The sequence below is a fragment of the Sylvia atricapilla genome, chromosome 6 (genome assembly GCF_009819655.1).
Source record: "Sylvia atricapilla isolate bSylAtr1 chromosome 6, bSylAtr1.pri, whole genome shotgun sequence".
NCBI classification, from domain to species: Eukaryota; Metazoa; Chordata; class Aves; order Passeriformes; family Sylviidae; genus Sylvia; species Sylvia atricapilla.
The window spans coordinates 52,325,634-52,348,416 of record NC_089145.1 but is presented as its reverse complement, the minus strand read 5'-3'; positions in this window follow the sequence as shown (position 1 = coordinate 52,348,416).

The window sequence follows — 22,783 nt, the reverse complement described above, 5'->3', positions numbered from 1 at the left end:
CAAATGACAGAGACCTCAAACTCCTAATGCCCACTCACTCTGACACTTTGAAAATCAGTGAACAAATGTGAAAGCCTTTCATTTAATTCTAGGTCCTAGTGAAAACACAGAATGGGACTTCTAGTGGTTTCCAAAGCATCTAAATGTCCAGATCTTTCCTACATAATTGTGTATCACATGTCTTCAGAATAAACTTGTTCATACAGCATCAAGATGAAGAGCAGCTCCATATGCTTGGTTCAGACAGCTGTGTAACAGTGAAACAAATGGAGTTAATTACAGTGATGAACTAAGTAACACAATTTGCCTTCTGACAGAGCTATTCTTCCCCTCTTTGCTGGCCTACACTATTTTAGTTCACAGGAAATTTGCCACCTGTGGGACTGAAGTACCTGAATGCCATCAAAGCCAGTGGCAGGCTGAAAGCAAATTACCCCAACCTGCTTCTTTGAAGAGAGAGCCTTCGGAAATAACCCAACTGAACCTCTCCAGTGAGATGCAGTCTGAACTTTCATCATCAGTTCTCTGCTGTTTTCATCCTTTTTTGCCTGTGAGTCTATTCTTTCTTCTTTATTTCTTCTTATACTTTGACCAATGCTCTGGTTTTCAAAGCAGTTTACATTCTGAAATAAAAGCTGTGCAAAAAAGAATAAATTCTTAACAGATATATTGTCTTAAGATTTGCAGGAATCATACACCAATAATCCGACTTATTATTGGGAACTGGAGCAGAACATTAGAAACATCAACAGGAATTCAGCTGATTGGAGATTATGCCTTACCTTTTCAGCCATTAGTATCTGTAGCTTCTGGTTACCCCTCACCTTTTTAGCAGGCATTGTGTTCAGCCTCTTCATTTTTACTGTTATTCTAGATCCCAGTCTTTCAAAATGACATGAGTGGTTTTATTTCGTCCTTCAATTAGAATAGTTTTCACTCTGTGGTCAGAATGGTCTTCATTAGCTCAGCACAGCACTAGTTTTCTGTAGGCAATTACTTTTTTCCCCTTTTGTGCTCTGTAGCAACTCACTGCAGGCTAACTTTATAGGTGTTGCAAGCAAAAGTAGACTGTAAATTAGGAGTTTGGCAATTCTCGTAGACAACCATCATAGCAGGCAGGTAACTGAACAAAGAGCTCTAGCTGTTGTCTCTGACAGTGTCTCTAATCCCCACTCTGCTTCTGCCTGTACCTTTTAGTCTTACTTTAAGCAGGGGGGTAACCCAGCCTTGTGGAGTTTATTGTCTAGGGACACACTTGGGAAATGGGAGTTGCAGAATGTAGCAGGGAAGAGTTTCTAAAGAGCTATGGCTGCAATATGCTCCAGTTCACTTCTTCTTCCTGTGAACTTTTACATTAGAAGAGCACATTCATCAAATTCCTTACTCCAGGTGCCTCCAATGCTGACAGTGGGAGTAACTTGACTCCATGGCAATCCAAGGTCTCATCTTTACCTGTGTTAACATCCATCACAGAGTTGTAGCACAACTTTTTTTTCCCCGTTTCAGTGCACCATCCAAAGTAGACACAACAACATCCTTTCATCTTACACAGGAAGCAACCTAGCGTTAGCTGTCCTATTAATTTTCTTACAGCTGTATCATTTTTTGATGCTCTAATTTATGAGAAAAACAGTCATTACGGTGATATTGATACACACACCAGACATATACACACTTGCACGCATACATTCCTGGGAAGAAACACTTTGTAGAAGTTGTGAAATAGAACATGGATATAGAAAGATGTCACTTTTGTGGTGAAAAGAATCAGACTGAACTCATGTATTGACAATGGAATTGGAATGCCACTATAAAGCTGCAGAATTAGAAATTTGATTAGCTGCTGCTGGGCCCCTGTGGTAGAATTTGGGCAATCTACAAACCAAGGCTCCTGCCTTCTGACTCAAAACCCTCTAGATGCTTAACCCTCTAGATGCTTTGCACTACTAAAAGGAGGTCATTCGGATTTGCACCTAAGTATTAAGAGAGCAGTTTCTTACACATCAGACTACTGCTCCTCTCACAAGGCTTATAGCTATTTCAAAGGTCCTTTTCTGTGGAATTCTGGGGGGAAAGTCAAAATTCCACACTAATTTTCACTAGAATGAAAAGTCTGCCAAGTTATATAACCTCAATAACACTTAGCTCAGGAGTAGCTGAAAATCTACAGCACTACAATATTATAGCTACAAGGCTAAACTTTTTCCATCTGGAAAGATAATTGTATTCAAAATGAAGATGCAACTGGTGCAGATCAATAAAAGACAATCCTTCCCCAAAATATGGCTCAAATTAAGCTAGTTCTGTTGCAAGTCTTTCTATCTGTTTAATAGCACAAACACTACAGATGTAGTACGGCCCAAGTGCAGAAAAAGATGGAAAAATACAGAGCATTTTTTGAAACTCATCAACATAGAATTTAAATTCTGTCAGAATCCCTCTCTAAAACAAACTGGATTATGTTATACTTAATTATATTTTAATGTCTAAGATGGATTTTAAAGCTCTAAATTCCTTTCTTCCCCTGTAGGTTGAGCATTTCAATTGCTGCAAACAGGCATAAGCCTTAGCAAAGGCTGTGCCAACCGTTACAGCTGAAAATCCAATTTCTAATTTCCAGGATTCCAAGTAACAGTGCTTTTTGGTTTTGCTTCAAAGGCATAAGGGAAGCTTCAGCAACTAGTGAAGTCAGCTACCATGCTATGTGTTGGAGTCACAACTCAGTATTTGTGCAACAGAGGACGTGAAAGATGAGGTCAAAGAGTCCCAGCACACTTGTCAACAGAGAAAGCTCAGTGGTCTTAAGGAAAGGGCAACTATTGAACTCCATTTCACCAAGCTTTTCTCCGAAACAGCAAGTCCTGTGAGGAAAAGGAGTTTAAAACTGCACTTGACAGCAGGAATAGCAACAGTAGTATGAGGCTTTTTTATACAGACCGTATAAAGCTGAGAGAAAAAAATCAGAAGTCAAAACATTGAAGAAATGTTGTGTGTTTTCTCTGTGCTTCAGGATACAGGTTTTTATTTACACTAGATTTGACCTTATGAATGTTTTCAGTTGCCTGAGAGCAAAAATATCCATGTTTACTTGAGCAGGCAAACCATGAAAAAGATTATGTTGAAATGAAAAATTCACTCAGTAGTTTGGTACTTGGCAGTAGCAACTCTGATCTAACTTGCTGCTAGCAGCAAAACCTAAACAAGGTAAAAATACTACTGATGTGCTTCACTGAAGTACATTTTAAAAGTTGCTAAAGTTGTCACACATATCTTGTGCAGATGTGGTCAGATATGACCAGTTAACTCTAACACAGGAATAAATCTTCTCTAAGTTTTGTAAGTGCTAGTGAGAATAAAAGATTTGGACGCGCACACACACACAAACACAAAAAAACCCCAACACCAGGCAAACAACTATCTATTAAAATAATCCCTATCCAATCCTTTCCACTTTCAGAAACAAAATGCTACTGTGGTTGCCTGACACAGATAAGAGTCAGTAAGCCAAGCTAAGAAGAATGAGGAGTGACTTGCCAAGTTTCTTTATCAAATTGCATGAAGCAACAAAAAGATAAAACTATACGCTTGTCAACGCTTACAGTTTTATCTTTAATCTTGAAATGTATTACTGGAGCAGAACAAGACAGAGGCATTAACTAGGCTGCTTTCAGGAAACCCTGGCACTGGACCACCAGCACTGTGGGACATAGCATGAGTGGAAGGCAGGTCTCTTCTGAAGTGTATCATCTTCTGGTTCACAGTCTCACATGTGATGGTCTAGAAGAAGGCTTTGCCAAGTTTCTGAATACACTTTTAAAATAGAATGTTAGCAGAAAATACAAAAATCACTTAAAGAAATCTTGAATTTGATATTCCACTGTTTATGTTACCTTATTTTTACCAAGCTTTTGGAAAAAAAACCTCTGCACCCAAGCAAAACCATCGTTTGTCCCCAAGGTCTCAGTTCACCTAAGTTTCTATGCATTTTAGCACTTCAATACTTCTCCTTTTTGCCATTCCTGCTTTTATCCTGCCACAACTTCTTATCTTCACTAAGGTCTCCAAATTTCAGTCATCTCCAGATAAATAGACCTATAGAGCAAATCGATCTGATGTGTGGACACCCTCTGCCACTGCCCAGGTTTATTTGATCAAGTATTTTAATGCTCACCCGTTCCAAAAAAAATACTGTTGATGAACAGGTCTGCCAATTAGTCATTTCTTACCCCATGCTATAACTTTAGAAAGAACTGGGTAGAAAATCGTGAAAGAACAGGCAAATTTAATAAGCCATGCAGACTTCCCTGCGAAATACAGAAGTTTCCAACATTTTCTGTAGTGCCACTTTAGCTGAATCTTTCAGACACCATTTTTAAGGAACAAAATTTAACATAGAGTATTCAGTAACATTAAAAATGTAATTCTATGTCTTATACCTCAAAATGAGCTCTTGACCTTCTCTCTTAAAAAAATACACCAGAACTAACGTTTGTACTCTTATTTAAGATAGTCTAACATTTATTTTCCCATTTATGATTTCTTTAATATTTAAGGTTAACAATAGGAATAATTTCCCATTTATTACAGGCTAATATATTGGCTATTGGTATAAAAAAGAAGGGTAAGATTTCCCACTTAATACAGCATAACTCTAACCTTGCATACAGGCATTTGCTAACCTGACCCTGCTAAGAGGAAATTATAAAAAAGTTGCTTTTGTCAGTGTAGTAAAACTGGCGTGCAACTGCTATAAAACAATCAGAGTCCTGAAGCTGGCAATCAGCAAGAAGTAAATGGTCTCAGGGACGGAATAAAATGCAGTGAGTACTCAGTATGTACATTGCATTTATAAAGACAGCTGTTAATAATTTTGTATTGAAGATATATTTAACTATATATATATATATCTATATATAAGTGTGTGTGTATATATATATATATAAGTGTATATATATATATTAACTATATATATACTTATGTATAACTATATATATATAGGTGTGTCTTATATAGTTTTACTAGGCTCCACTGTAAGGGAAAGACTTACCTTAAATTTCTTTTTACTCTTTCTTTCTCAGCCTTTCCATGTCCCTGAAATAATGCTAGAAGCCATATTTTTCACATCACAGACTCTTCTCCAGTTCTTTCCTCCGTGGGACAGACTCAACAGCCAAAGACTGGCTTCCAGGCTTCTGAGAGTATGGGAAATGATTGTCCCCACTTGTGGACTAGTGTGTGTCACACGATCTTTGACTGGCACATGCCCATGATAAATGGATCAGGATGAGGCAAATTTTCCCCCTACCTGAGACAAGGAGGTACCTTAGACTCCTGAAGTCCAAGCCTTAAACTTGCAAGAGTTCTACATCTGTTTTGGAAATATCAGACAACCCTTCAGAGCAGCCTCACAAGAACAGGCTTTGGCACTCCGTTGTTATCCATTATGGCCAAAATTCTTTCTAATTGGTTTTGCAGATTTTTAAAATAGGTTCTCACTGAAAACAATTAAAATTGTATTTAGGAGCCAGAAGAATAAGATGTCTTTATAACCAATTTTGAAGCAATATATGGGGGGGAAAATGGAAATTTGGAAAGGGTGGTCCAGCATTTTTCAAATATTCACTTTCTCTAATCTCAATAATATATAAGCTCATTCTAGACTTATAAATTTCTGGAGTATATTTTATATGTATACATCTTATATTTTATAAATATGGATCAGCTTTTCATATAATTTAGAGGTCTATGATTTTACCTGCTGGGTCTGTAATTCTAGATGCTGAAAGGGTTAAAACTGAGATATCTCAACTTCTGACTTGTTCTAAGTAAATTTCCTTCTTAAAAAACCACACCTTTCATTATGAGGCAGGAAAACTTATTGATTACCCATATGGAGATTAAGATTTCCATTTTGCATTTGAGAAATTGCCTGAAAATGGCTTATGATAAAGGGCTAAATGATTTTGGCAGCAAACATTGTGGCCTGGAAAGCGCAAGCCATAAGGTCAACTAGCCATTTTTTTTTAAAGCATGATAAACAAACCAGTATTAAAGTAGCTAAAGGTGTGTTTGGTCAGTACTTTAATTGCAAGGTTTAGGCCTTCATGTTCTGCTCAATATTTTGTCATATTTTTCTCGTAAAAATAATGACATGCATCCATACTATATTTGTTGAGTACATTTTTAAGTACCATCTGAATGGAATTCAAGCTCTGGAGCTTTTGGTTTATCAGTAATTTTAATAATCTGAATCTAACTTATATTTTTTTAAAAATTCCGTATATCTAATCTCTGCTATTAACAAACCCAGATATGGAGCTCCATATTTAAGCTGTGCTTCAACATGTGCATCAAGGAGTAAAGTTTAGACTCCCTCCCAATTTCAGTGCTCATGTGAATACACAAAAACTATACTCAACCTTGTGATTCATATAATCACCAAAAAAAAATAATGAAAGTATTTCAGACTCCATTCTTCTTTTTGATACAATTTCCTACTTCCTAGTTTTTGATGATTTCCAGGCTAAATCTTGACAAAATCAGCTGACTCACATTCACACCAAATTCGTAGTCCCCAGAGACAGACGTGAGCTAAATACAACACAACACAGTGACACAAAGAGACATTTGAACCTTTCTCTTTTATTCCTAGCATCTTTCTGGGCTCTCTCATGGTCAAACCTGCATGCAGCAGACAGGCACAAAAAAGATCAGAGTCTGGGATCAGTTTCATCAAACATCTTTTGGAAAATTCCATACTATCTCTGTTCAGAAATATTTAAGTCAAATAGAACAGCAACATTTTACAGATCTCATGCAGAAATTTGTTACATTATACCGTCTGTAGCTCAGGTTTTGGAGCATGAGGCCACTGCACACACTTCTGCTTGCCAAATTTTTGTCCCTAATGGACATATATTTTCATTAGCTCATTTTCTGGAGAGGTAACAAATACTGTTCTATATATCTTACTCATATTGTTGGTTTTAATGGCATCACTGTGGACAGCAAATGCTGGTCTTAACTGGTAGCTCTGGAGCTGCCTATAGGGTAACTATTTTTTACTGTACATGAACCATTGATAATCTTTTCACCCTCACCTTCTGGGGGTAAATGTTTATAGTCCTTATAGCTTTTAGGTGCTTAGGGAGGCTGGGAGATGGACTGGATGTCATCCCAGCCTGAAGACAGGTCCACACTGCAGGACTGAAAGAAAATAGAGGTTTGATTTTGTCCACATTTCCAGCATCATCTCAGTGGTTGCTGTCCTGTTGTTATGGTATATGATGAAGCTTAACAAGTTAAATAAACCAGTTAAATCACTCACCATTTTATTTATTTTTACCACTTTTATTCCTAGAAATCATAGGCTATTAATTACATTTCCAAGAAAGGATTTAATGCTAAGTGCACACAATACATGGAATTGAACAGTATCTACAAATTCAGAAACCAGTTTATTAAATAACAAATATTTCATTGTAGGTTGAAAAGGACTATAAAGGCAATACCATACTGTGAAGAAAAAAAAAAATTATGTTGTGAGGCATTTTGAGAGAGTCAGATGAGAACAGAAGCTATTGAAAGGGACATATCTTGCTAGAGGTACTTCAGAGTGAAAGGAAGCAAACCTCTAATGGCAAAGAGCTCACTCTGTAAGATTATAATTTCACACTTAATTACAGGTTGACAGCAAGGAGGGTGCATTCAGCATCTTTATCCATTTGCAAGTGTTGGAATGACAACAAAAATAGAAGAATTCTCTGTCATTGAAGAATATCACCTTTTGCACCAAATACTGCAAAACATGCACATAAAGGATAAGTTTTAATTTATTGCAGAAATAAATCTCTGGGTCAGAGATGACCAAATAAATTTCCTACTTGTCATGATGACATTTGACTTCTACAAATGCCCAACTATCACTGCTCAGGGCATCATCCCTTGAATCATTGACTTCTTCAAACAGTATCTCCTTGCATCTTATTCTCTCTTTAGGATTTTCTTGAGTTTGTGACATTGGAGACTGTTTTCTCAAACAGCATAATCTTCTGTAAAATAAATCTTCAGGTAAAGGTTTATAAGAAGGCCTTTGGGTTGGGGGGTTTTTGTAGCTAGAAATGTACCCTTACTAATAAATTTTATCTGTTCCCCTTCAGGCAGAGATTTGAGCTGGAAAATGTTAGATTATCTACTTGAAGTTTTCAGAAATCCAAAACCGCAAAATTGCAGTAATCAGAAAAGACAGCCTAATATTTATGTTCTAACATGAAATTCCTGAAAAAAAAAACTTTCTAGCCATTTAATCAGATTATTCACCACTGACAACTCATTTAGGGGCCAACACCAATATTTAAACAAATGTTAATTCATATTTCCAGTGACTGCCTAACCTATTTTGGAGATGGAAGTAAGGAGAAGATTCAGCATGATATACAACTGGCTGCTTCATTATGCAAAGTATAGTTGAACAGAAATAATTTACACTGAATTTCTTTTCCCTGGAAATTAAGCACCCTTTCCTTATTTTACAGTATGTTCAGTGCAATCACTGAAATGGTATCTTTCTAATATTTTCTCTGAAACACTAAATCTAATTTCAAACTGTTTTATACAGCTGAGCTGTGATGTATAGTTCAAGAGAGGAGCTAATCACAGTGGCTTCTGATCTTCACCAATCATCTCAGCTAACTTCACAAGATGCAACACAGCACATGTCTCATCACCATGTTTTTCTGATATATAATATAACCCATGTTGTGCTCTTCCGCTCTTTTCCTTGTAAACATTGAAATATCATCTGGATTATGTGTCATGGATCATTTTGTCACAGATACTGTCGGTCAGTGAATTTGCCATGTTTGCTATTACATCCGTTTTATGGTCTGATGACTAGAGACTCCTCTGCTTGAATCAAGGTGCAAATGACATCATGTGCAGGTTCTTTTGTATTTCAGAAACCTTTTTTTCTAATCTGAAGCCAGATGAAACAGTTGCGGTAATAGACCTTGGGTTTTTAACTAGAAAATTTGTCCAAGGGCTTTATGTCAATCTAGATCAGTTTTTGCCTCTCTGGTTTGTTTTTTTTTTTTTTTAAAGTGGAAGTCATATTATGTCAAAAAGTATTTAATCCTTTATTCTTCTCTGTTGTCTGGTCTTATTCCAGTTATAACCTGTTCTTTATCTTAAGAAGTGATCATTAAACCATCAGGATGCTGAGTCATGATCTAGAGAGGCAGGGTCCTGTTCTAGAGCCCTGAAGTAGAACTTCGCATAATTGGTCTCCATCAATCTTTTGTAAATATTGTGTATCTGTATGACATATCTGTAAGGGCAGGAGAAAGTACTAAAACATTTCTGAAGGGCAGTATTTTTTATGCATCTGCCACACAACAAAAAATGTTACTACCATTATTCATATAAAGAAGTAATATATTTATATCTCTTTGGGTTGTCTTAAAAGAATACTTGTAATTATGCTGGTGATAAACACCACATGGCTCCACAGAATGGAGAATTCAAGGTCATGATTTTTCCTGCTGACATTTCTTCTCCATAGGAGTGTCCTGGGCCACCTATGGAGACCAGGCTTTGAAACCTTTGGTGCTTAAAACGCAACCTCCATCATATTGGGACCTGTGCAGTGAACAGGTCTCCGAGGATCATTTGTTCTTTTTGCCCTGTCCGTGGAAAAGTTTCCAAGCACAGCCAGACAGGTTGTAGAGATCCTGATGTTTTCCTTAGAATGGCAGGCAGCCTCATCCCAATCTTAAGCAGCCAAGAGATACACAGGTGTTTGGGAAGAAGCTCAAAGGTTCCCTAATGTTTGAGTGTTCTTGGAAAAATATGTATTAAATAACTTATTTCTGATATTGCAACTCAAGATACACTGAATGTCTGTCTAGCCTCTTTTTTCACCTTCAGAAATAAAGAAGTCAGAACATTTCTCAGCACCAGTGGTAGACACACAAAGCTGAAAAATTTATTGGCAGTTTGTCATTATACTTTATTTCCAGAAAATAAATCAAGTTGTGTGGATATATTTATTGAACATTTTGCAAGAGCAAAAGTTGGTCATTGCTCCAGGACTTATTTGCTGCCTGGAAACTTCCTGCTTAGGGCAAAGATATATACATAAAGGAAAAAAAACAAGGTTGATAATAAAAACACTGACCCATCCTTAGCTATTGCACTGTGCATCACATTGCTACTATCATCTCAGTGCTTTTCACTGGTATTTGACAACATACACTCAGCGACAGCTGTTTTATTATCGTCTTTAATGGCCATAAAGCAGAAAATATTGCATAATGCAGAGGAAACATCCTGACAGTTCTGGCTCTGTGTATGTCAATTTAATGGCATCGTTTGGCTTTTGAGGGATTTCTTGACTAACAGGTGCATCATTATACACATCAGCAATTCACTAAGTAGAACAATAATACAGTGCACATTATGATGCTATAACTGACACCAAAAATGAACTCTCTAAAGAAGTGCAATAGATTGTCACTATGCTTGTAAAAATACTGTTTGAATTGACACAGTCTTTGGGGTTAGAAATTTTTCTGTACATTACTGCAAAGATCTGCGGGCTGGTTTGCCCTGATGAACTGGATAAAAGAAAAAGAAAGAACTGACACTCCTCATTAAGAAGAAACACCAAATGATTCATGTCTGATTGTTGTCCAAGCTGGTCTCTGTTTTAATTTACTTTATGCTTTCATATGCTTCGTCAGAAAATAGCAGAGGGCTTCAATTTCAGAGAAAACAAAGACACTTTACCGTGTTCATTCCCTTCCAATTCCATTACTTTCTTCCAGGTAACAAGCTAGTCACATTTCCAGCAGGGAAAAGTAAAGACATAAACAATTTGGTGAAGGAATACTGCCTCTACATGAGGAACTCAGTCTCTGCCTAAACACAAACCAAAAAACTCCTAAACTCCGTAGAATTCAAGCTATATTGTGGCAAGATTCCAACATTTCAGATAGACAGCATTTGTCTGTAGATCCTCTCAAGAAGTATTTCCATTAAAACAGAAACAATTTTCATTTATTTTCTTTGAATACAAATCTAGATGTATCAGAGAGTTGGGAAAGAGCTGCAGTCTTGGGTTTTGTAACCAAAAAAATGTTTATTCTATTCCATCTATTGAAACGCGGTTGGGGAGATTTTTTCTTTATCTGTTGTAACTCCAGAAGGGAGGGGTAACTACCTTCTCTGATAACAAGCCAGCTGTTAAAAACTAGGTGGAGCAGTGCTGCTTATCGCTGCTCAGTGGAGCAGTGTCCCTTATCTCTGTTTAGTCTTTCACTACCCCCATGGAGATATCTTTCTGTTAATGGACCATTAAAGCTTACCAATGACATGACACATTGCATCATCCTATTGTAAGATGCTCTACCCAGGGAGGAGGAGCCAAACCATCTTCATCTAGATAAAAGGAGCCACAAGTGTCACCAGACATCCAGTGCTCCCATGGGATTCCCAAAGGAAGAGTCGGCCCATCTCTGGATCCTTGGCTCCACAGGACCACATCTGCCACTCCAGGAGGGCTCACTTTTGGACTGTTTCCAACAGCCTAACCAACAGGGTGTCAGTTGTATTTCTCACTCTTTCAGAGTTTTCCAGGATTTCTTGTTTGTTTGTTTGCTTGCTTGCTTGCTTATTCTTCTGTAGTACAACATTAGTATTTTTTATATCCTTATTAAAGAACTCCTACACCAATTCTCAAAATCTTTGCCTGACAGCCTTTTAATTGTAGATTTATAATAATTTGGAAAAGGGGAGGAGCTTACATTCCAAGGGAAACTCCAGTCTTCCCTGGCAGATACTTGTCTATCTAAACCAAGAAGGCTGCCCATTCAAATTCATCCAACTACTAAACTAAAAATAAAATGCAAACCAGATCATGTAGAATGAATCCATATGTAGAAGGTGGTTCCCCATTTCAAAAGAATATTAAAAGCAGTCCTTGTGGTTTTGAGAAATTCATCACCTTCCTGTTAGTGTTGTATTATATTTTTAATGTATTAAATCTTCTTCAGAAGGATCTGTCTTGATAAAAAATCCACACAAAGCCTCCAGCTCAATTTAATTAACACAGAAGTTTGGTTTAGATTAAACTTCCAGTTATCACTGGCATTTCCATTCTGAGTATTCAAAGGATTGTCCAGATCTTCTATATCCCTTGCTCAAACTTCCTTTCAGACAATTTCTCAGCCTAGAATGTCCTTGAGGAGCCCCCCATTTTTCAATAATCCAGTAATTTTGTATTCATTCATTTCACAAATGAGCAAAACATCTAAGCAGGGTTCTAAGGCCACAAATGACACTCACGTATTCAGAGTACTCTACCTGAACCCTTGTCTTGACCACACTCACACCGATTAAAACAATTTTTATCAAATTCTAGGGGAACCTTGAAAAAAGTGATAAAGCAATTGACAGTTTATAGCCTATTAAAAAAATTTAAAATATAAAATTAAAATAAAATCACAACCAAAAACTTTGATCATGTTGGATATACTTAGAAATGGGAAGGTAAAGCAGTAGCAGAGGTTTACTAGAAATCTGACAATTATTTCCTCATAGTTTGTGTTTCTAAGAGGCTCAGCCAAGAATCAGCACTCCTTTGCATTAGACTCCACAGGAACACATAACTGAGGCAGTTTTGTTCCCAAAATTTCAGAATCTAAATATGACACAAGAACCAACAGATGAATACAAGCAGACAACTGGGAATAAAACGACACAAGAAAATAAGCATCAGTGGCTGCTTCTGTACACATGTTGAATGTTGAATTAAAGGAGCACCCACAAGTTGCAAAGACCCTAATATGAACTTTTCTTTACACAAGCTCCAGCTGTCCTCTCAATCTCTGTACCCATTAGTTACATGACATTTTCATGACATAAGGAAAAAAAAGCATCATTGTGTTGAAGCTATCAACATTATCAAACCTTTCTGGCAGCTGAAATGAGGCTGCTAACTAGGTGTGCCTAAGAATGCAAAGTATGTGGCACAATGATGAAGAGGGTGAAAAGCCTTCCTGTCGCCTAAGTGTGCCTGCAAGAACCAAGATTGGACGTGCAGCCTTGATGGAAAACTGCCAAATAAAAGTATAGTTTGATACCCAGCCAAAAAAATGCTGATCACGCTTTCAGAAGTCACCAACTTCTACAAAAGATTCGCTACTTGCTTCAAGGACACAAAAAGCTATCCTTCACAATGGAAAAAAAGGATTTAAATTGTGGGGGATTTAACAGAAAAAGAGAGCTCGTGTTAAGCCTCAATAAAGAATATAGCCCTAATGATAAATTTGAATTACCTGTGCCCATTTCTCTTTTATCTAATAGCACACTTTGAACTTTCAGTGAAAGATTAGAAAAATTAGGGTATAAAAAGCCCCTGGTTTTAAGGCTTGAGTAAGTCGGCAAGACTAACATATTTGTTCAATATTCATGCCCCCTAGGAGACCATTACCTTGAAATCATTACCTTTATTTATTCTCTGGTTTCATGGATCCTGTAAACTTTTAATGAAATAATACATAAAAGTGGATTCTATTCAGCTACAAATGCTCATTAATTGTTTGCTAATGCAACACATTTTTTTTCTGTTTTCTCTCCTGGCTCTATTTTAATGAAGAGCAATTGCTTTATAAAGAAATTTGTGCAAATACTGTAGAACACGGCTTCTTTACCATTCTGCTAACTTGCCTTCCAGTGGACTTTTTTTTTTGTTAATTAACTTTTTATTGTTTGTCATTCCAATTAAATAGAGTACAGCAATTACTTAAGGTGTTACATGAAGAGGTGTAAAAGCTAAACAAACGAACAAACCCTTCCACCAAAAAAAAATCACCCAAGAAAACAAAAAAAAAAACTTTATAAAGGAAAAAAGTCTTTAAAAGAAACAACAACAAAACAACAACAACAACCAGAAAGAAAACAAACAAACAAAAAACCACCAACCTTAAATGACCTGAAAACTTAGTGAAAACTCCACAGAAATTAATAGGAAAGAAAAAGAAAAGGAGCTGATGCATCATCAGTGTAGCAGTAAATTAAAAACTCACCTGCTTTGTGTTCAGATCAGTCAGAACAAAGTGAATCAAGTTTAATATTGTTCACAGTGAAAGTACCTAGGATTTGCTCACCTGAACAATATGGCTAATTACAGCAGGATAAAGACCAGCAGAAAAAGCCTGGCATGCTGTGGAAATCTCATTACCTCATTCTGTCAGTGAAACCCAGACTGACCTCTCTACAACCACCCACAGAACTCTTCATTTTTCTGCTCTGCCACTTGTGCTCATCCCATCTCATGCAGACATTGAAACTTCACCTGCAAGTTCTCTGGTAATAGTAACTTGCCTTCAATAAATCCTAAGAACAGGGACATACCTAAATTGAAATTACTTCAGGAGATGTAATTTATATTTAAAGGACCATATGCATCTATTTGTGGTCATGACAGGTAACTTTAATATTCTGGAGCTTAACATGCTTATCTAATTGCTTATCTAAGCAAAGCAAAGTCTCTTGACATTCTATTATGGAAAATAGTTCATTAATTCATGATTCAAAGAAGGAATGCTTTACCATTCAAACAAGCAAACACCTAATTTATTTCTAATTTGCCACTTTTGACCTCCAGAGATGCACATGGCTGAATGAGCTCTGTGTTCTTACCAGCTTACATCTCCTTCAGAAGAGAGAGAATACTTTTATAGCACTTTGGTGGTGCATTTGTGAGGAAATCCCATCACAGACTAATTAGGGATTTTAGTACAGACAAGTAAAACAAATGTTCATGAGCATCAAATTTATTACACAGTTGCCACACTGTGTCAAGGCATACCTTGGTACTAAAAAGCTCTCTGGGATCAAACCAAAGGATTCCCATCTTTCTTGCTTGTTTCGGCAAACCAACTTGGAAATTTTGTGGTGGGACAAAACACTGTCTCTTAAAAATTAATTCTGAATAAAGAGTGTGAGAAAAATGGAAAAACCAGAGCATGTAATTATAATTGATTTAGTTCTGAAAAATTGTAAATAAATCTGACCACAAAAATTCTGAATGTTTTCACACAAATTTGCTTTGGAATTTTGGCCATAATAAGAATTATAATGTTTTATTATGATTCATGTTGTTTTTGTCATTAAAGAAAAATTACAAAAATCCAACCAGTTTGGTAAAAGGCATTTATTAAGCAGGTGTTGTTTTTGCAGTCTCTTTTCTATCAGGAACCACAATAAATTTTTGAAGAATTTGTAAAATTTAGAGATGTGATTCTTTTTGGGAAATCATTGGCATTTAAGCCCACAAAGCATACTCTGAAAAACACATAAGCATTCAGAGAAACTATCAATAGAGATGTTACACAAGACGATGAGTCACTTGAAGAAATACCTGTTTTTGAGTTATAGCATATTTCTCTACAAAAGTAAAATATATATCAAATCATAGAATAGAATCAGAACAAAATTCAGGGAAGTGGAAAGAAAAATATTTTTAAGTTAATAGAGATGAATTGTTAATTAGTTCCATATCAAATGACAGGAAAAAAATAGAAGGGAGAGTTCAACTTTACACAAGGCAGAGAAATCCCCTGGGTGACAACAAATCTTTGTGTGTAGGCCTGACTGCCTTAATAGGAATATTATTCTACTGGATTAAATTTGAATTAAAAAAAAAAAGAAGAAAGATTTATTCTAAAGAATGGATTTCTTTAACAAATACTTTTGAGATTTCTTTGGTTTTGTGCATTTTGTGCATCATCTACGGTCTACTATGGATCTGAAAAAAAAAAAAAGATCAATCCCAACTCCCTGTTTTATATCACTCTTTTTTTCTTCTCCAGAAGTAGGTGAAATATCTCATTTTCTAGTCCAGATGGAAGGCACATTGACTGTCTATAAAAGTCACCATGTCCCTGAGAACTCCAGAACACTCTTTAACACACAGAAAAAATAAAACAAGCAACAAGTCACATTAAAACACTTACTCAATTAAAAAATCTGGACAGAAAAAGGTGAACTTCAACTCTGTTCCCTAATCAGAACAGATAGTAATGTCTCAGCTTCCCAGGTTTTGTGAACATATTTGAAGTCAGAAGCACCCCATCACCAGGCTACCACAGTATAGGATCTGTGAACATTTTCTTTTTCAATCAGAGATTAATTCAAACTTCCAATGACAGCACCAGGGTCTTGTAGCCCTGGTTTTGTGCCTGAGATGTTTTGGTTTCCTGAAATTCTTTTCCCAGAGAATTTTCTGTAAACAAGAGACATGTTTTTGTAGCTGTAACTTTGTTTTCATCCCTTTTCCTAGGAGGGACTTCTTGATGTCCCTCTGGTCTGACCAATGTGATTGAAAAGCTTTGTCTTCTTGCCACCAATCAACTTGGTCTGTGTAAAAAAGTATATAAGGGAGACACATCCCAAAAATAAAGGGGTCATTTCCAGCCTTCTGGAGTCGGAGTCTGTGTCGTTGCAGTGTGCAACAGCGTCAGGGCCTCCTAAACTTTCAGCATCTGCTTGATTTAAAAGCTTTCCCTGGTGTCTAAGGCAGCACTGACAGTGTGCTTAGCTCAGACCTTGCCTATGCACTCATGTCCAGAGCCCTCACCTGACACCCAAGCTGAGTGAAAGGTCCCTCTCCTCCCAGGTCAACACAAACTCTTCAGGCTTGGAACATGTGGGATTTAATACTTCCATCAATAGTATTTCCAGACTAATAACTGAAATAGCTCACCTTGGACTCCTTTTTGTCATTCAGAGCTCCCAGGTGGAGGCATTAACTCCACTCAGCAGGATTTTGGTGTTTTTGGTGGCTGATTAGGCTGCTACCTCAAGGGGCTGCTTGATGCTCCAGCAATGCTGTAACCCAAGGTAGTCCATGCAGCCCTGCTTGTGATGGAAACAAGAGCTGGGGAAGGAGCCTCTAGGCTGGCCTCTGCCAAAGGCAACGAGCTTTGCAACCACATCTTCTGGCACCCCTTTTCCCTTGTACTCTTAATGAAGGTTTAGAAGCCCTTTATTGGAATTACAGGACCAAAGCCAAACACCTATGCTGAGGTGAAATCATTTCTGACTCAGCACTGTTGAGTTCGGTCAGACATGCATTTAGGCACCTAAGGCTATTTTTTGCCAATGCTTTAAAGTCCTTTGCCATAAGCTTGTAGTTAGAATTTCAGTATTAATATTTCTACAGACAGCACTGTAAATTTTTTTTCTACAAAAGTTTATTAAATCTTTTATATTTATGAAAGCATCTGTATTTAAACTTCTGATGCAACTCACCATGCACACTGTCTGAGAGGAGAGTGTTGCTATACTTCATATTACATTTACAGCGATACATATATTAGTTTTTCTGCTTATGAAAGTAACTAATCTCACAGCTCCTGGAGCCTTGGCACAGCAAGGGCAAAAAAGAGATGGTGGCAACAGAGCCTTCCAAAAATGTGCCATTAACTCTTTCTCTTTTGACCCACAGGACCAGATCCTCAAGATAAAAAAAAAAATGTTTCTATCTCTGCCTACTCGCAACCTGTTTTTACAAGGGGATCACCACCAAATATACTACATATGTTTGGTTTGTTGGGGACTTTTCACCCCTCTCTGATTCCAAGGATTTTTATAAGTATAAAGCCAAATGCTGATACTTCCAACTCCTGAGTTCTGAAAAATGCTTAGCTTAAAAGCAAAGTTATAAAGGTTATTAATGTCTGTGAAGTAAAGAGAGAAACAAGGCTACTTTAATTAAATTAAGTATAGCAAGCCCGAGCAAACTGCAATATCCTTAACAATGAAAAATGTGTGGGCTTACACTGGTTTAGTAACCTGCAAAAAAACACTATCCTGTCTTAATAATACCAAGTATAAGAATATACAACACCCTTCGTTTCTTAAAAATTTAACTTTGGTGAAAGGTTTATCTGGCAAAAGCTACGAGAACCTTAGGTTCACTGGGAGTACAACCTTTTAGTAAGTGCTATATCTTTTTCATTAATACAGTCGAAATTTTACATTCACTTTAACAATCACTTTTTGAAATATATTATTAAATATGAAAGGTAGAGCCAAGGTGTAATTTTCCCTTCCATAATATGTCTGAAGATCCCAGAAATAATACCTGCAAGAGAGCTTACATGGGAAGTGGAATTAGTTATTGTTCACTGCCTTATCAGGCACAGATGATAAGGCTGAAAACATCTGTAAAGAGCAGCCTCAGATAAAGGTGGGTGCACATTTCAGAACTGACAGCATGAAGAAACAGCTGAGGCCCAATTAAAATAAAAGCGGGGTAGAAAAAAACCACAAAGTTTGGAAAACTCAAAAGAGAGAGAAAGGATAAATGTGGGACACAAGCTGGAACTAAGACCAAAATCAAAAGCATTAACAAAAACTTCATATTGTGGGAAAGTGTGGGTTGTTAACACACAAGTATTTCTCAATAATTCAACTACCATGCTTGGTCCCTTCTAAATAAACACCCTTGTAATGTAGATGCCAGTCACTTGCTTTTAACAAGAGATACTCTGTTCCAAAGAGAAGTGAATCTTTCCAACACTGAACTGTGAGAGCAAAGAAATTACCCAAGAAATATAAATCAAGTCTTTGGTAGAAATTTTGGGGGTTATGATGCTATGCGAACAGGGAAATTCAAACAGAAACTGCTATCACTAAAAATTACACATTGAATTAATTGCATACCTCAAGCTTATTCTAATGTCTTAGGAAGAGCAGAAAGGGATATTTCCTTCTTTTAATGCATGTTTTATCTGCATTACTACTGATCTGCATATTTTTTTTCATTTTCTATCAGTCTGTGAGTGAATGCCAGAGAACATAATGCTTACTGGTAGGCCTAGCAAGTTTAACTTCTTGGAAACAAAGTTGAGATTATTTTCCTGAGGTATGACTTTAAAATAACATCACTTAGCATCTGGCAGAAATATTTCACTCATGTGACATTATTAAATACTGTAAAATAACATAAGGCCTCCTCCCTTGGGTCCTCTGGGGTTTTCTATAAAAAAATAGCTTCCAGGGAACCAAAATACTTTCTGTGAGGACTCCCTGGTTTCCTCCTGACATTTACAATACCTGTTGCTTGGGGCAGGGTGATAATAAAAGTCAAAAGTTTATGGAAAAGTCTTGGGCCTTTTGAAATAGATCCATAAATCCACTGTAGCTGGATATTTTTTAAGCCTCCAGATATAGCAAAGGACTGAAGTAAATAGTGCAGAGCTATCCAAGCCTTCAGCATTCTTAGACCAACCTTTTTTAAAAAGGGATTGTAATTCAAGAGGAACCAATATTAGTACTTTATTCAACAGAAATACTTTATTAGGAATTAAGAGAAATTAAGTATTTCAACCAATGCATCTGTTTGGAAGTTATAGGAGATTAATAGACCATTCCCTAACTAAACTTGCTTTCTTACAATAGTTTTTTCTTATGTTTCTATGTTTTTTCTGTGGAAATAATGAAATATAATGATTTAGGATATAGTAAAGTGTTTCACCTAAGCAGTCAAAATCTCTGTCCTTCCACTGAGACCCTCAAACCAAATCCCTTGAAACTGTTTCTGTTTCATTATAAGATTCTCCCTAAGTATATTTAGTATGCCAGAAGGAAACTTTCATTTCAGAACTTGAAGGTCTGGCTTATAAAGAAAGTTTCTTGAACCTACAAGCCTGCAACAAAACTCAGAAGAGTAAGGAAGAAATTACTGCTGCTTCTGTTAGGCAAAACTCTTAGAGTATACACACAGATATACAAACTAAAAGAACTGAGATGTAACAAAAAGAACGGGTGTAACAAGGAGAAAATAAAACCAGAAAGATAACTTCATCATTATTATTTTTAATAAGCTTTAGGAACATTCCCAGAAAGTAGAACCTACTAAATCAGGAAGTGGACAGATGTCAATCTATTAAAGGTTACTCACATCATAACACAAAAAATTCCAGTGAATTTTATTTTCAATGAAAAGTCACACAGACTAAATGAGTCCAATCCTCAGACAGATTGTCTGAAATTCATATGTTCTTCCAATGGCTGTTTGCTACACTGTTCCGTGATTCTATGATTTTGAACTTTCAATTGTATTAAGAAATTTTCTTGTATATTTTTAAAATAAATTTGTCCATATATACTTCTGAAAATTCTTTGAACTGAAAATATTAAAGCAAAAATATTTTTATTAAAATAACTTGTATGTTCTGCCTGGGAGAAGCCACTGACTTTGGACTACTGGAAAAATATTTTATGTCCCATATTCACATCAGATGCAGAATATGAAATAAAAGCATGTGAGAACAAAGGAGTAGTGCCAAAAATAGTAAAAGAAGTGCTGAAAAGAGTAAATGCGTAAAGAGTGGGGAAAAAATCTACATATTTGAAATCTATGCATAAATATTGAATTACAGAAGAGACAAGTCTTCCATTTTATTCGGTTCTTTTTAAATTTTTACCTGAAAGTTATGCTTTCTTGCTTCTACTTTTCACTCTGTGAAATGCATCAATAAAGTCTTTACAAGACTATAAAATAAGCACCAAATCTTCAGCTACATTTCTTCAAGAAAACTGAAACATATCTAAGCTCTTAAAATAGTGGTGAAAGGCATAGACTTTTAACAACTTATTTTATTCTTCTTGCTAGGCAAGAATATACAAAGCTTTCCAAAACTAACCAAAGACCATAAGGTCCCTCATGAACTGATCACTGCCTACCTTGAGCAACTGCTGTACACTCAACAGACAAGTAATAGTGTTACTTATTGAAATATATTTTATCTAACAGAATGAGAAAATTCATAACAAAAGTGAAAACAAAGGGTATATTATCCAGTGTATTACTATCCAGGAACTTATGGATATTTAAAATATAATAATAGGATAACTCAGCTTGGAAGAAACTGCTGAAGCCTCAAGTCCAACTTCCTGCTCACAGCAGGGTCAACTATGAGATTAGACCATGTTATTCAAGATTTTATCCAGTTTGGCCTTGAAAACCTCAAAAGATGGAGTGAATACAGTGTCTCTGGGCAGCTTCTTTCAATGTGTCACTTTCTTCATATTGAAAAAGATTTTCTTTATATCCAGACATAATCTTCCTTGCTTCAATGCATACACTAAAATCTTATCCTCCCATGATGTGGTGTCTCACCACCCTCCAAGCCATGCACCTCTCTGTCTACCCAGATTTCCAGGTCCTTTTCAGCTTCTCCTGAGCCAGTCAGTCTCTAGCCTGAATTGGTGTAAGTGATTATTTGTCCCAGATACAGGACTTTATCCTCGACCTTGATGAATTTCACAAGGTCCTGACAGCCCATTCTTCCACCCTGTCTGGCCCTATACAAATAGCAGGCCTGTCCTCTAGAATATAGAATACAATCACTGGGAGCAGTTACACAGGATTTATCATGCAAGTGCTATCCAAAATGTGTGGAAGTATGTCAATTAGAAAAAAAAACACAGAGAAAAATGAAATAATGACACATGTTGCCAATGATCCATTTATTTTGCAGAATGCTCCTTCAAGGCTCACAAAGGAACAAAGCATTGCTCCATTTGTCTCTGACTTCATTAGAAGAGGATTTGCAAAACTTTTGCCCCCTGAATTTTTTTTTTTTTTTTTTTCAAAGGTCGATTAGTGTTCTGGAAGCATGCACAGTATGTTTGGTAACTCCTTGGGGAATTGTAGCAACCCTTTATCAAAAACAATGTCAAAGACAATCCTTCATATACTGTAAGAGAGACAGCATACTTCCCTACAAAGCAGATGTCTTATATGACATGAAGTTTTCCTCTTTTCCAATAGACCTTTTTCTGATTAAAAAAAAAAAAAAAAAAAAAAAGTCAAGGAGACAGACACTGGAGCAAAATTACTCATCTCCTTGAACACTTTTTGCATTGAAATGATGAAATGCCTTTTTGTAAGCTTACCAGAACTTCCAAATATATCTGCAATATACTGTTTCACACAACCTGCTAATAATGGAGAACCCTACACCAACAACCTGGCCTGGCCAGTTTGATGCTTAGAGAAATGTAGCAATACAAAAAAATGAAGACATCTCTCTTTTTTTAAACTAAGAGAAAGTTTTCATTTTTAACTAGGTGAGGCTTCTTGGGTTTTTTTGGTTTTTTGGTTTTTTTAAGAATTGACATAAAATAGGTCTTTTTTCCAAAACTTATGAAAAATACAGAGATGATGTTTTTTTCACCTGGCTGACATCTCAGATGGATGAGACTTTTGATAAAAGACAAAGACCTCAAAACTCACCATTGAGAAGAGAAGGGAAATCTAAAGGTGAGGCAAGAGGGGATAGGAGGAGTACACCTGTCCTGGTTGTGTGACAAATGGAGAAGATTGCCTTAGGTAATATTAGCATATAGAGAATTGTAGCACAAATGAAGGATAAACTTGCATCCCAAGACTCTTTGAAAGATATTCATTTCATTTAGCTCTTCACTGATGCATAATTTCAGAACACAAAATTGTATCATTTTTACTATTACAGTAGTGCTTGCATCAGGCAGAAGATGATCAATAGTCAAAACACAGGGGTGGTTACACTCATGTCAATAGGTACTAAATCTTTCCAGAGCAGAACAGGGTCAGAAGCTCAAGTAATTATTCATTCTGCCTTCCACAAGCTCTATTAAGTCCATATTTAATGGCTGGAGGCCGCGAAATACAAACAGGGGTTATACAAGAATCATGGATCACAGCATGATTCTCTTGGGAAGAAAGGAA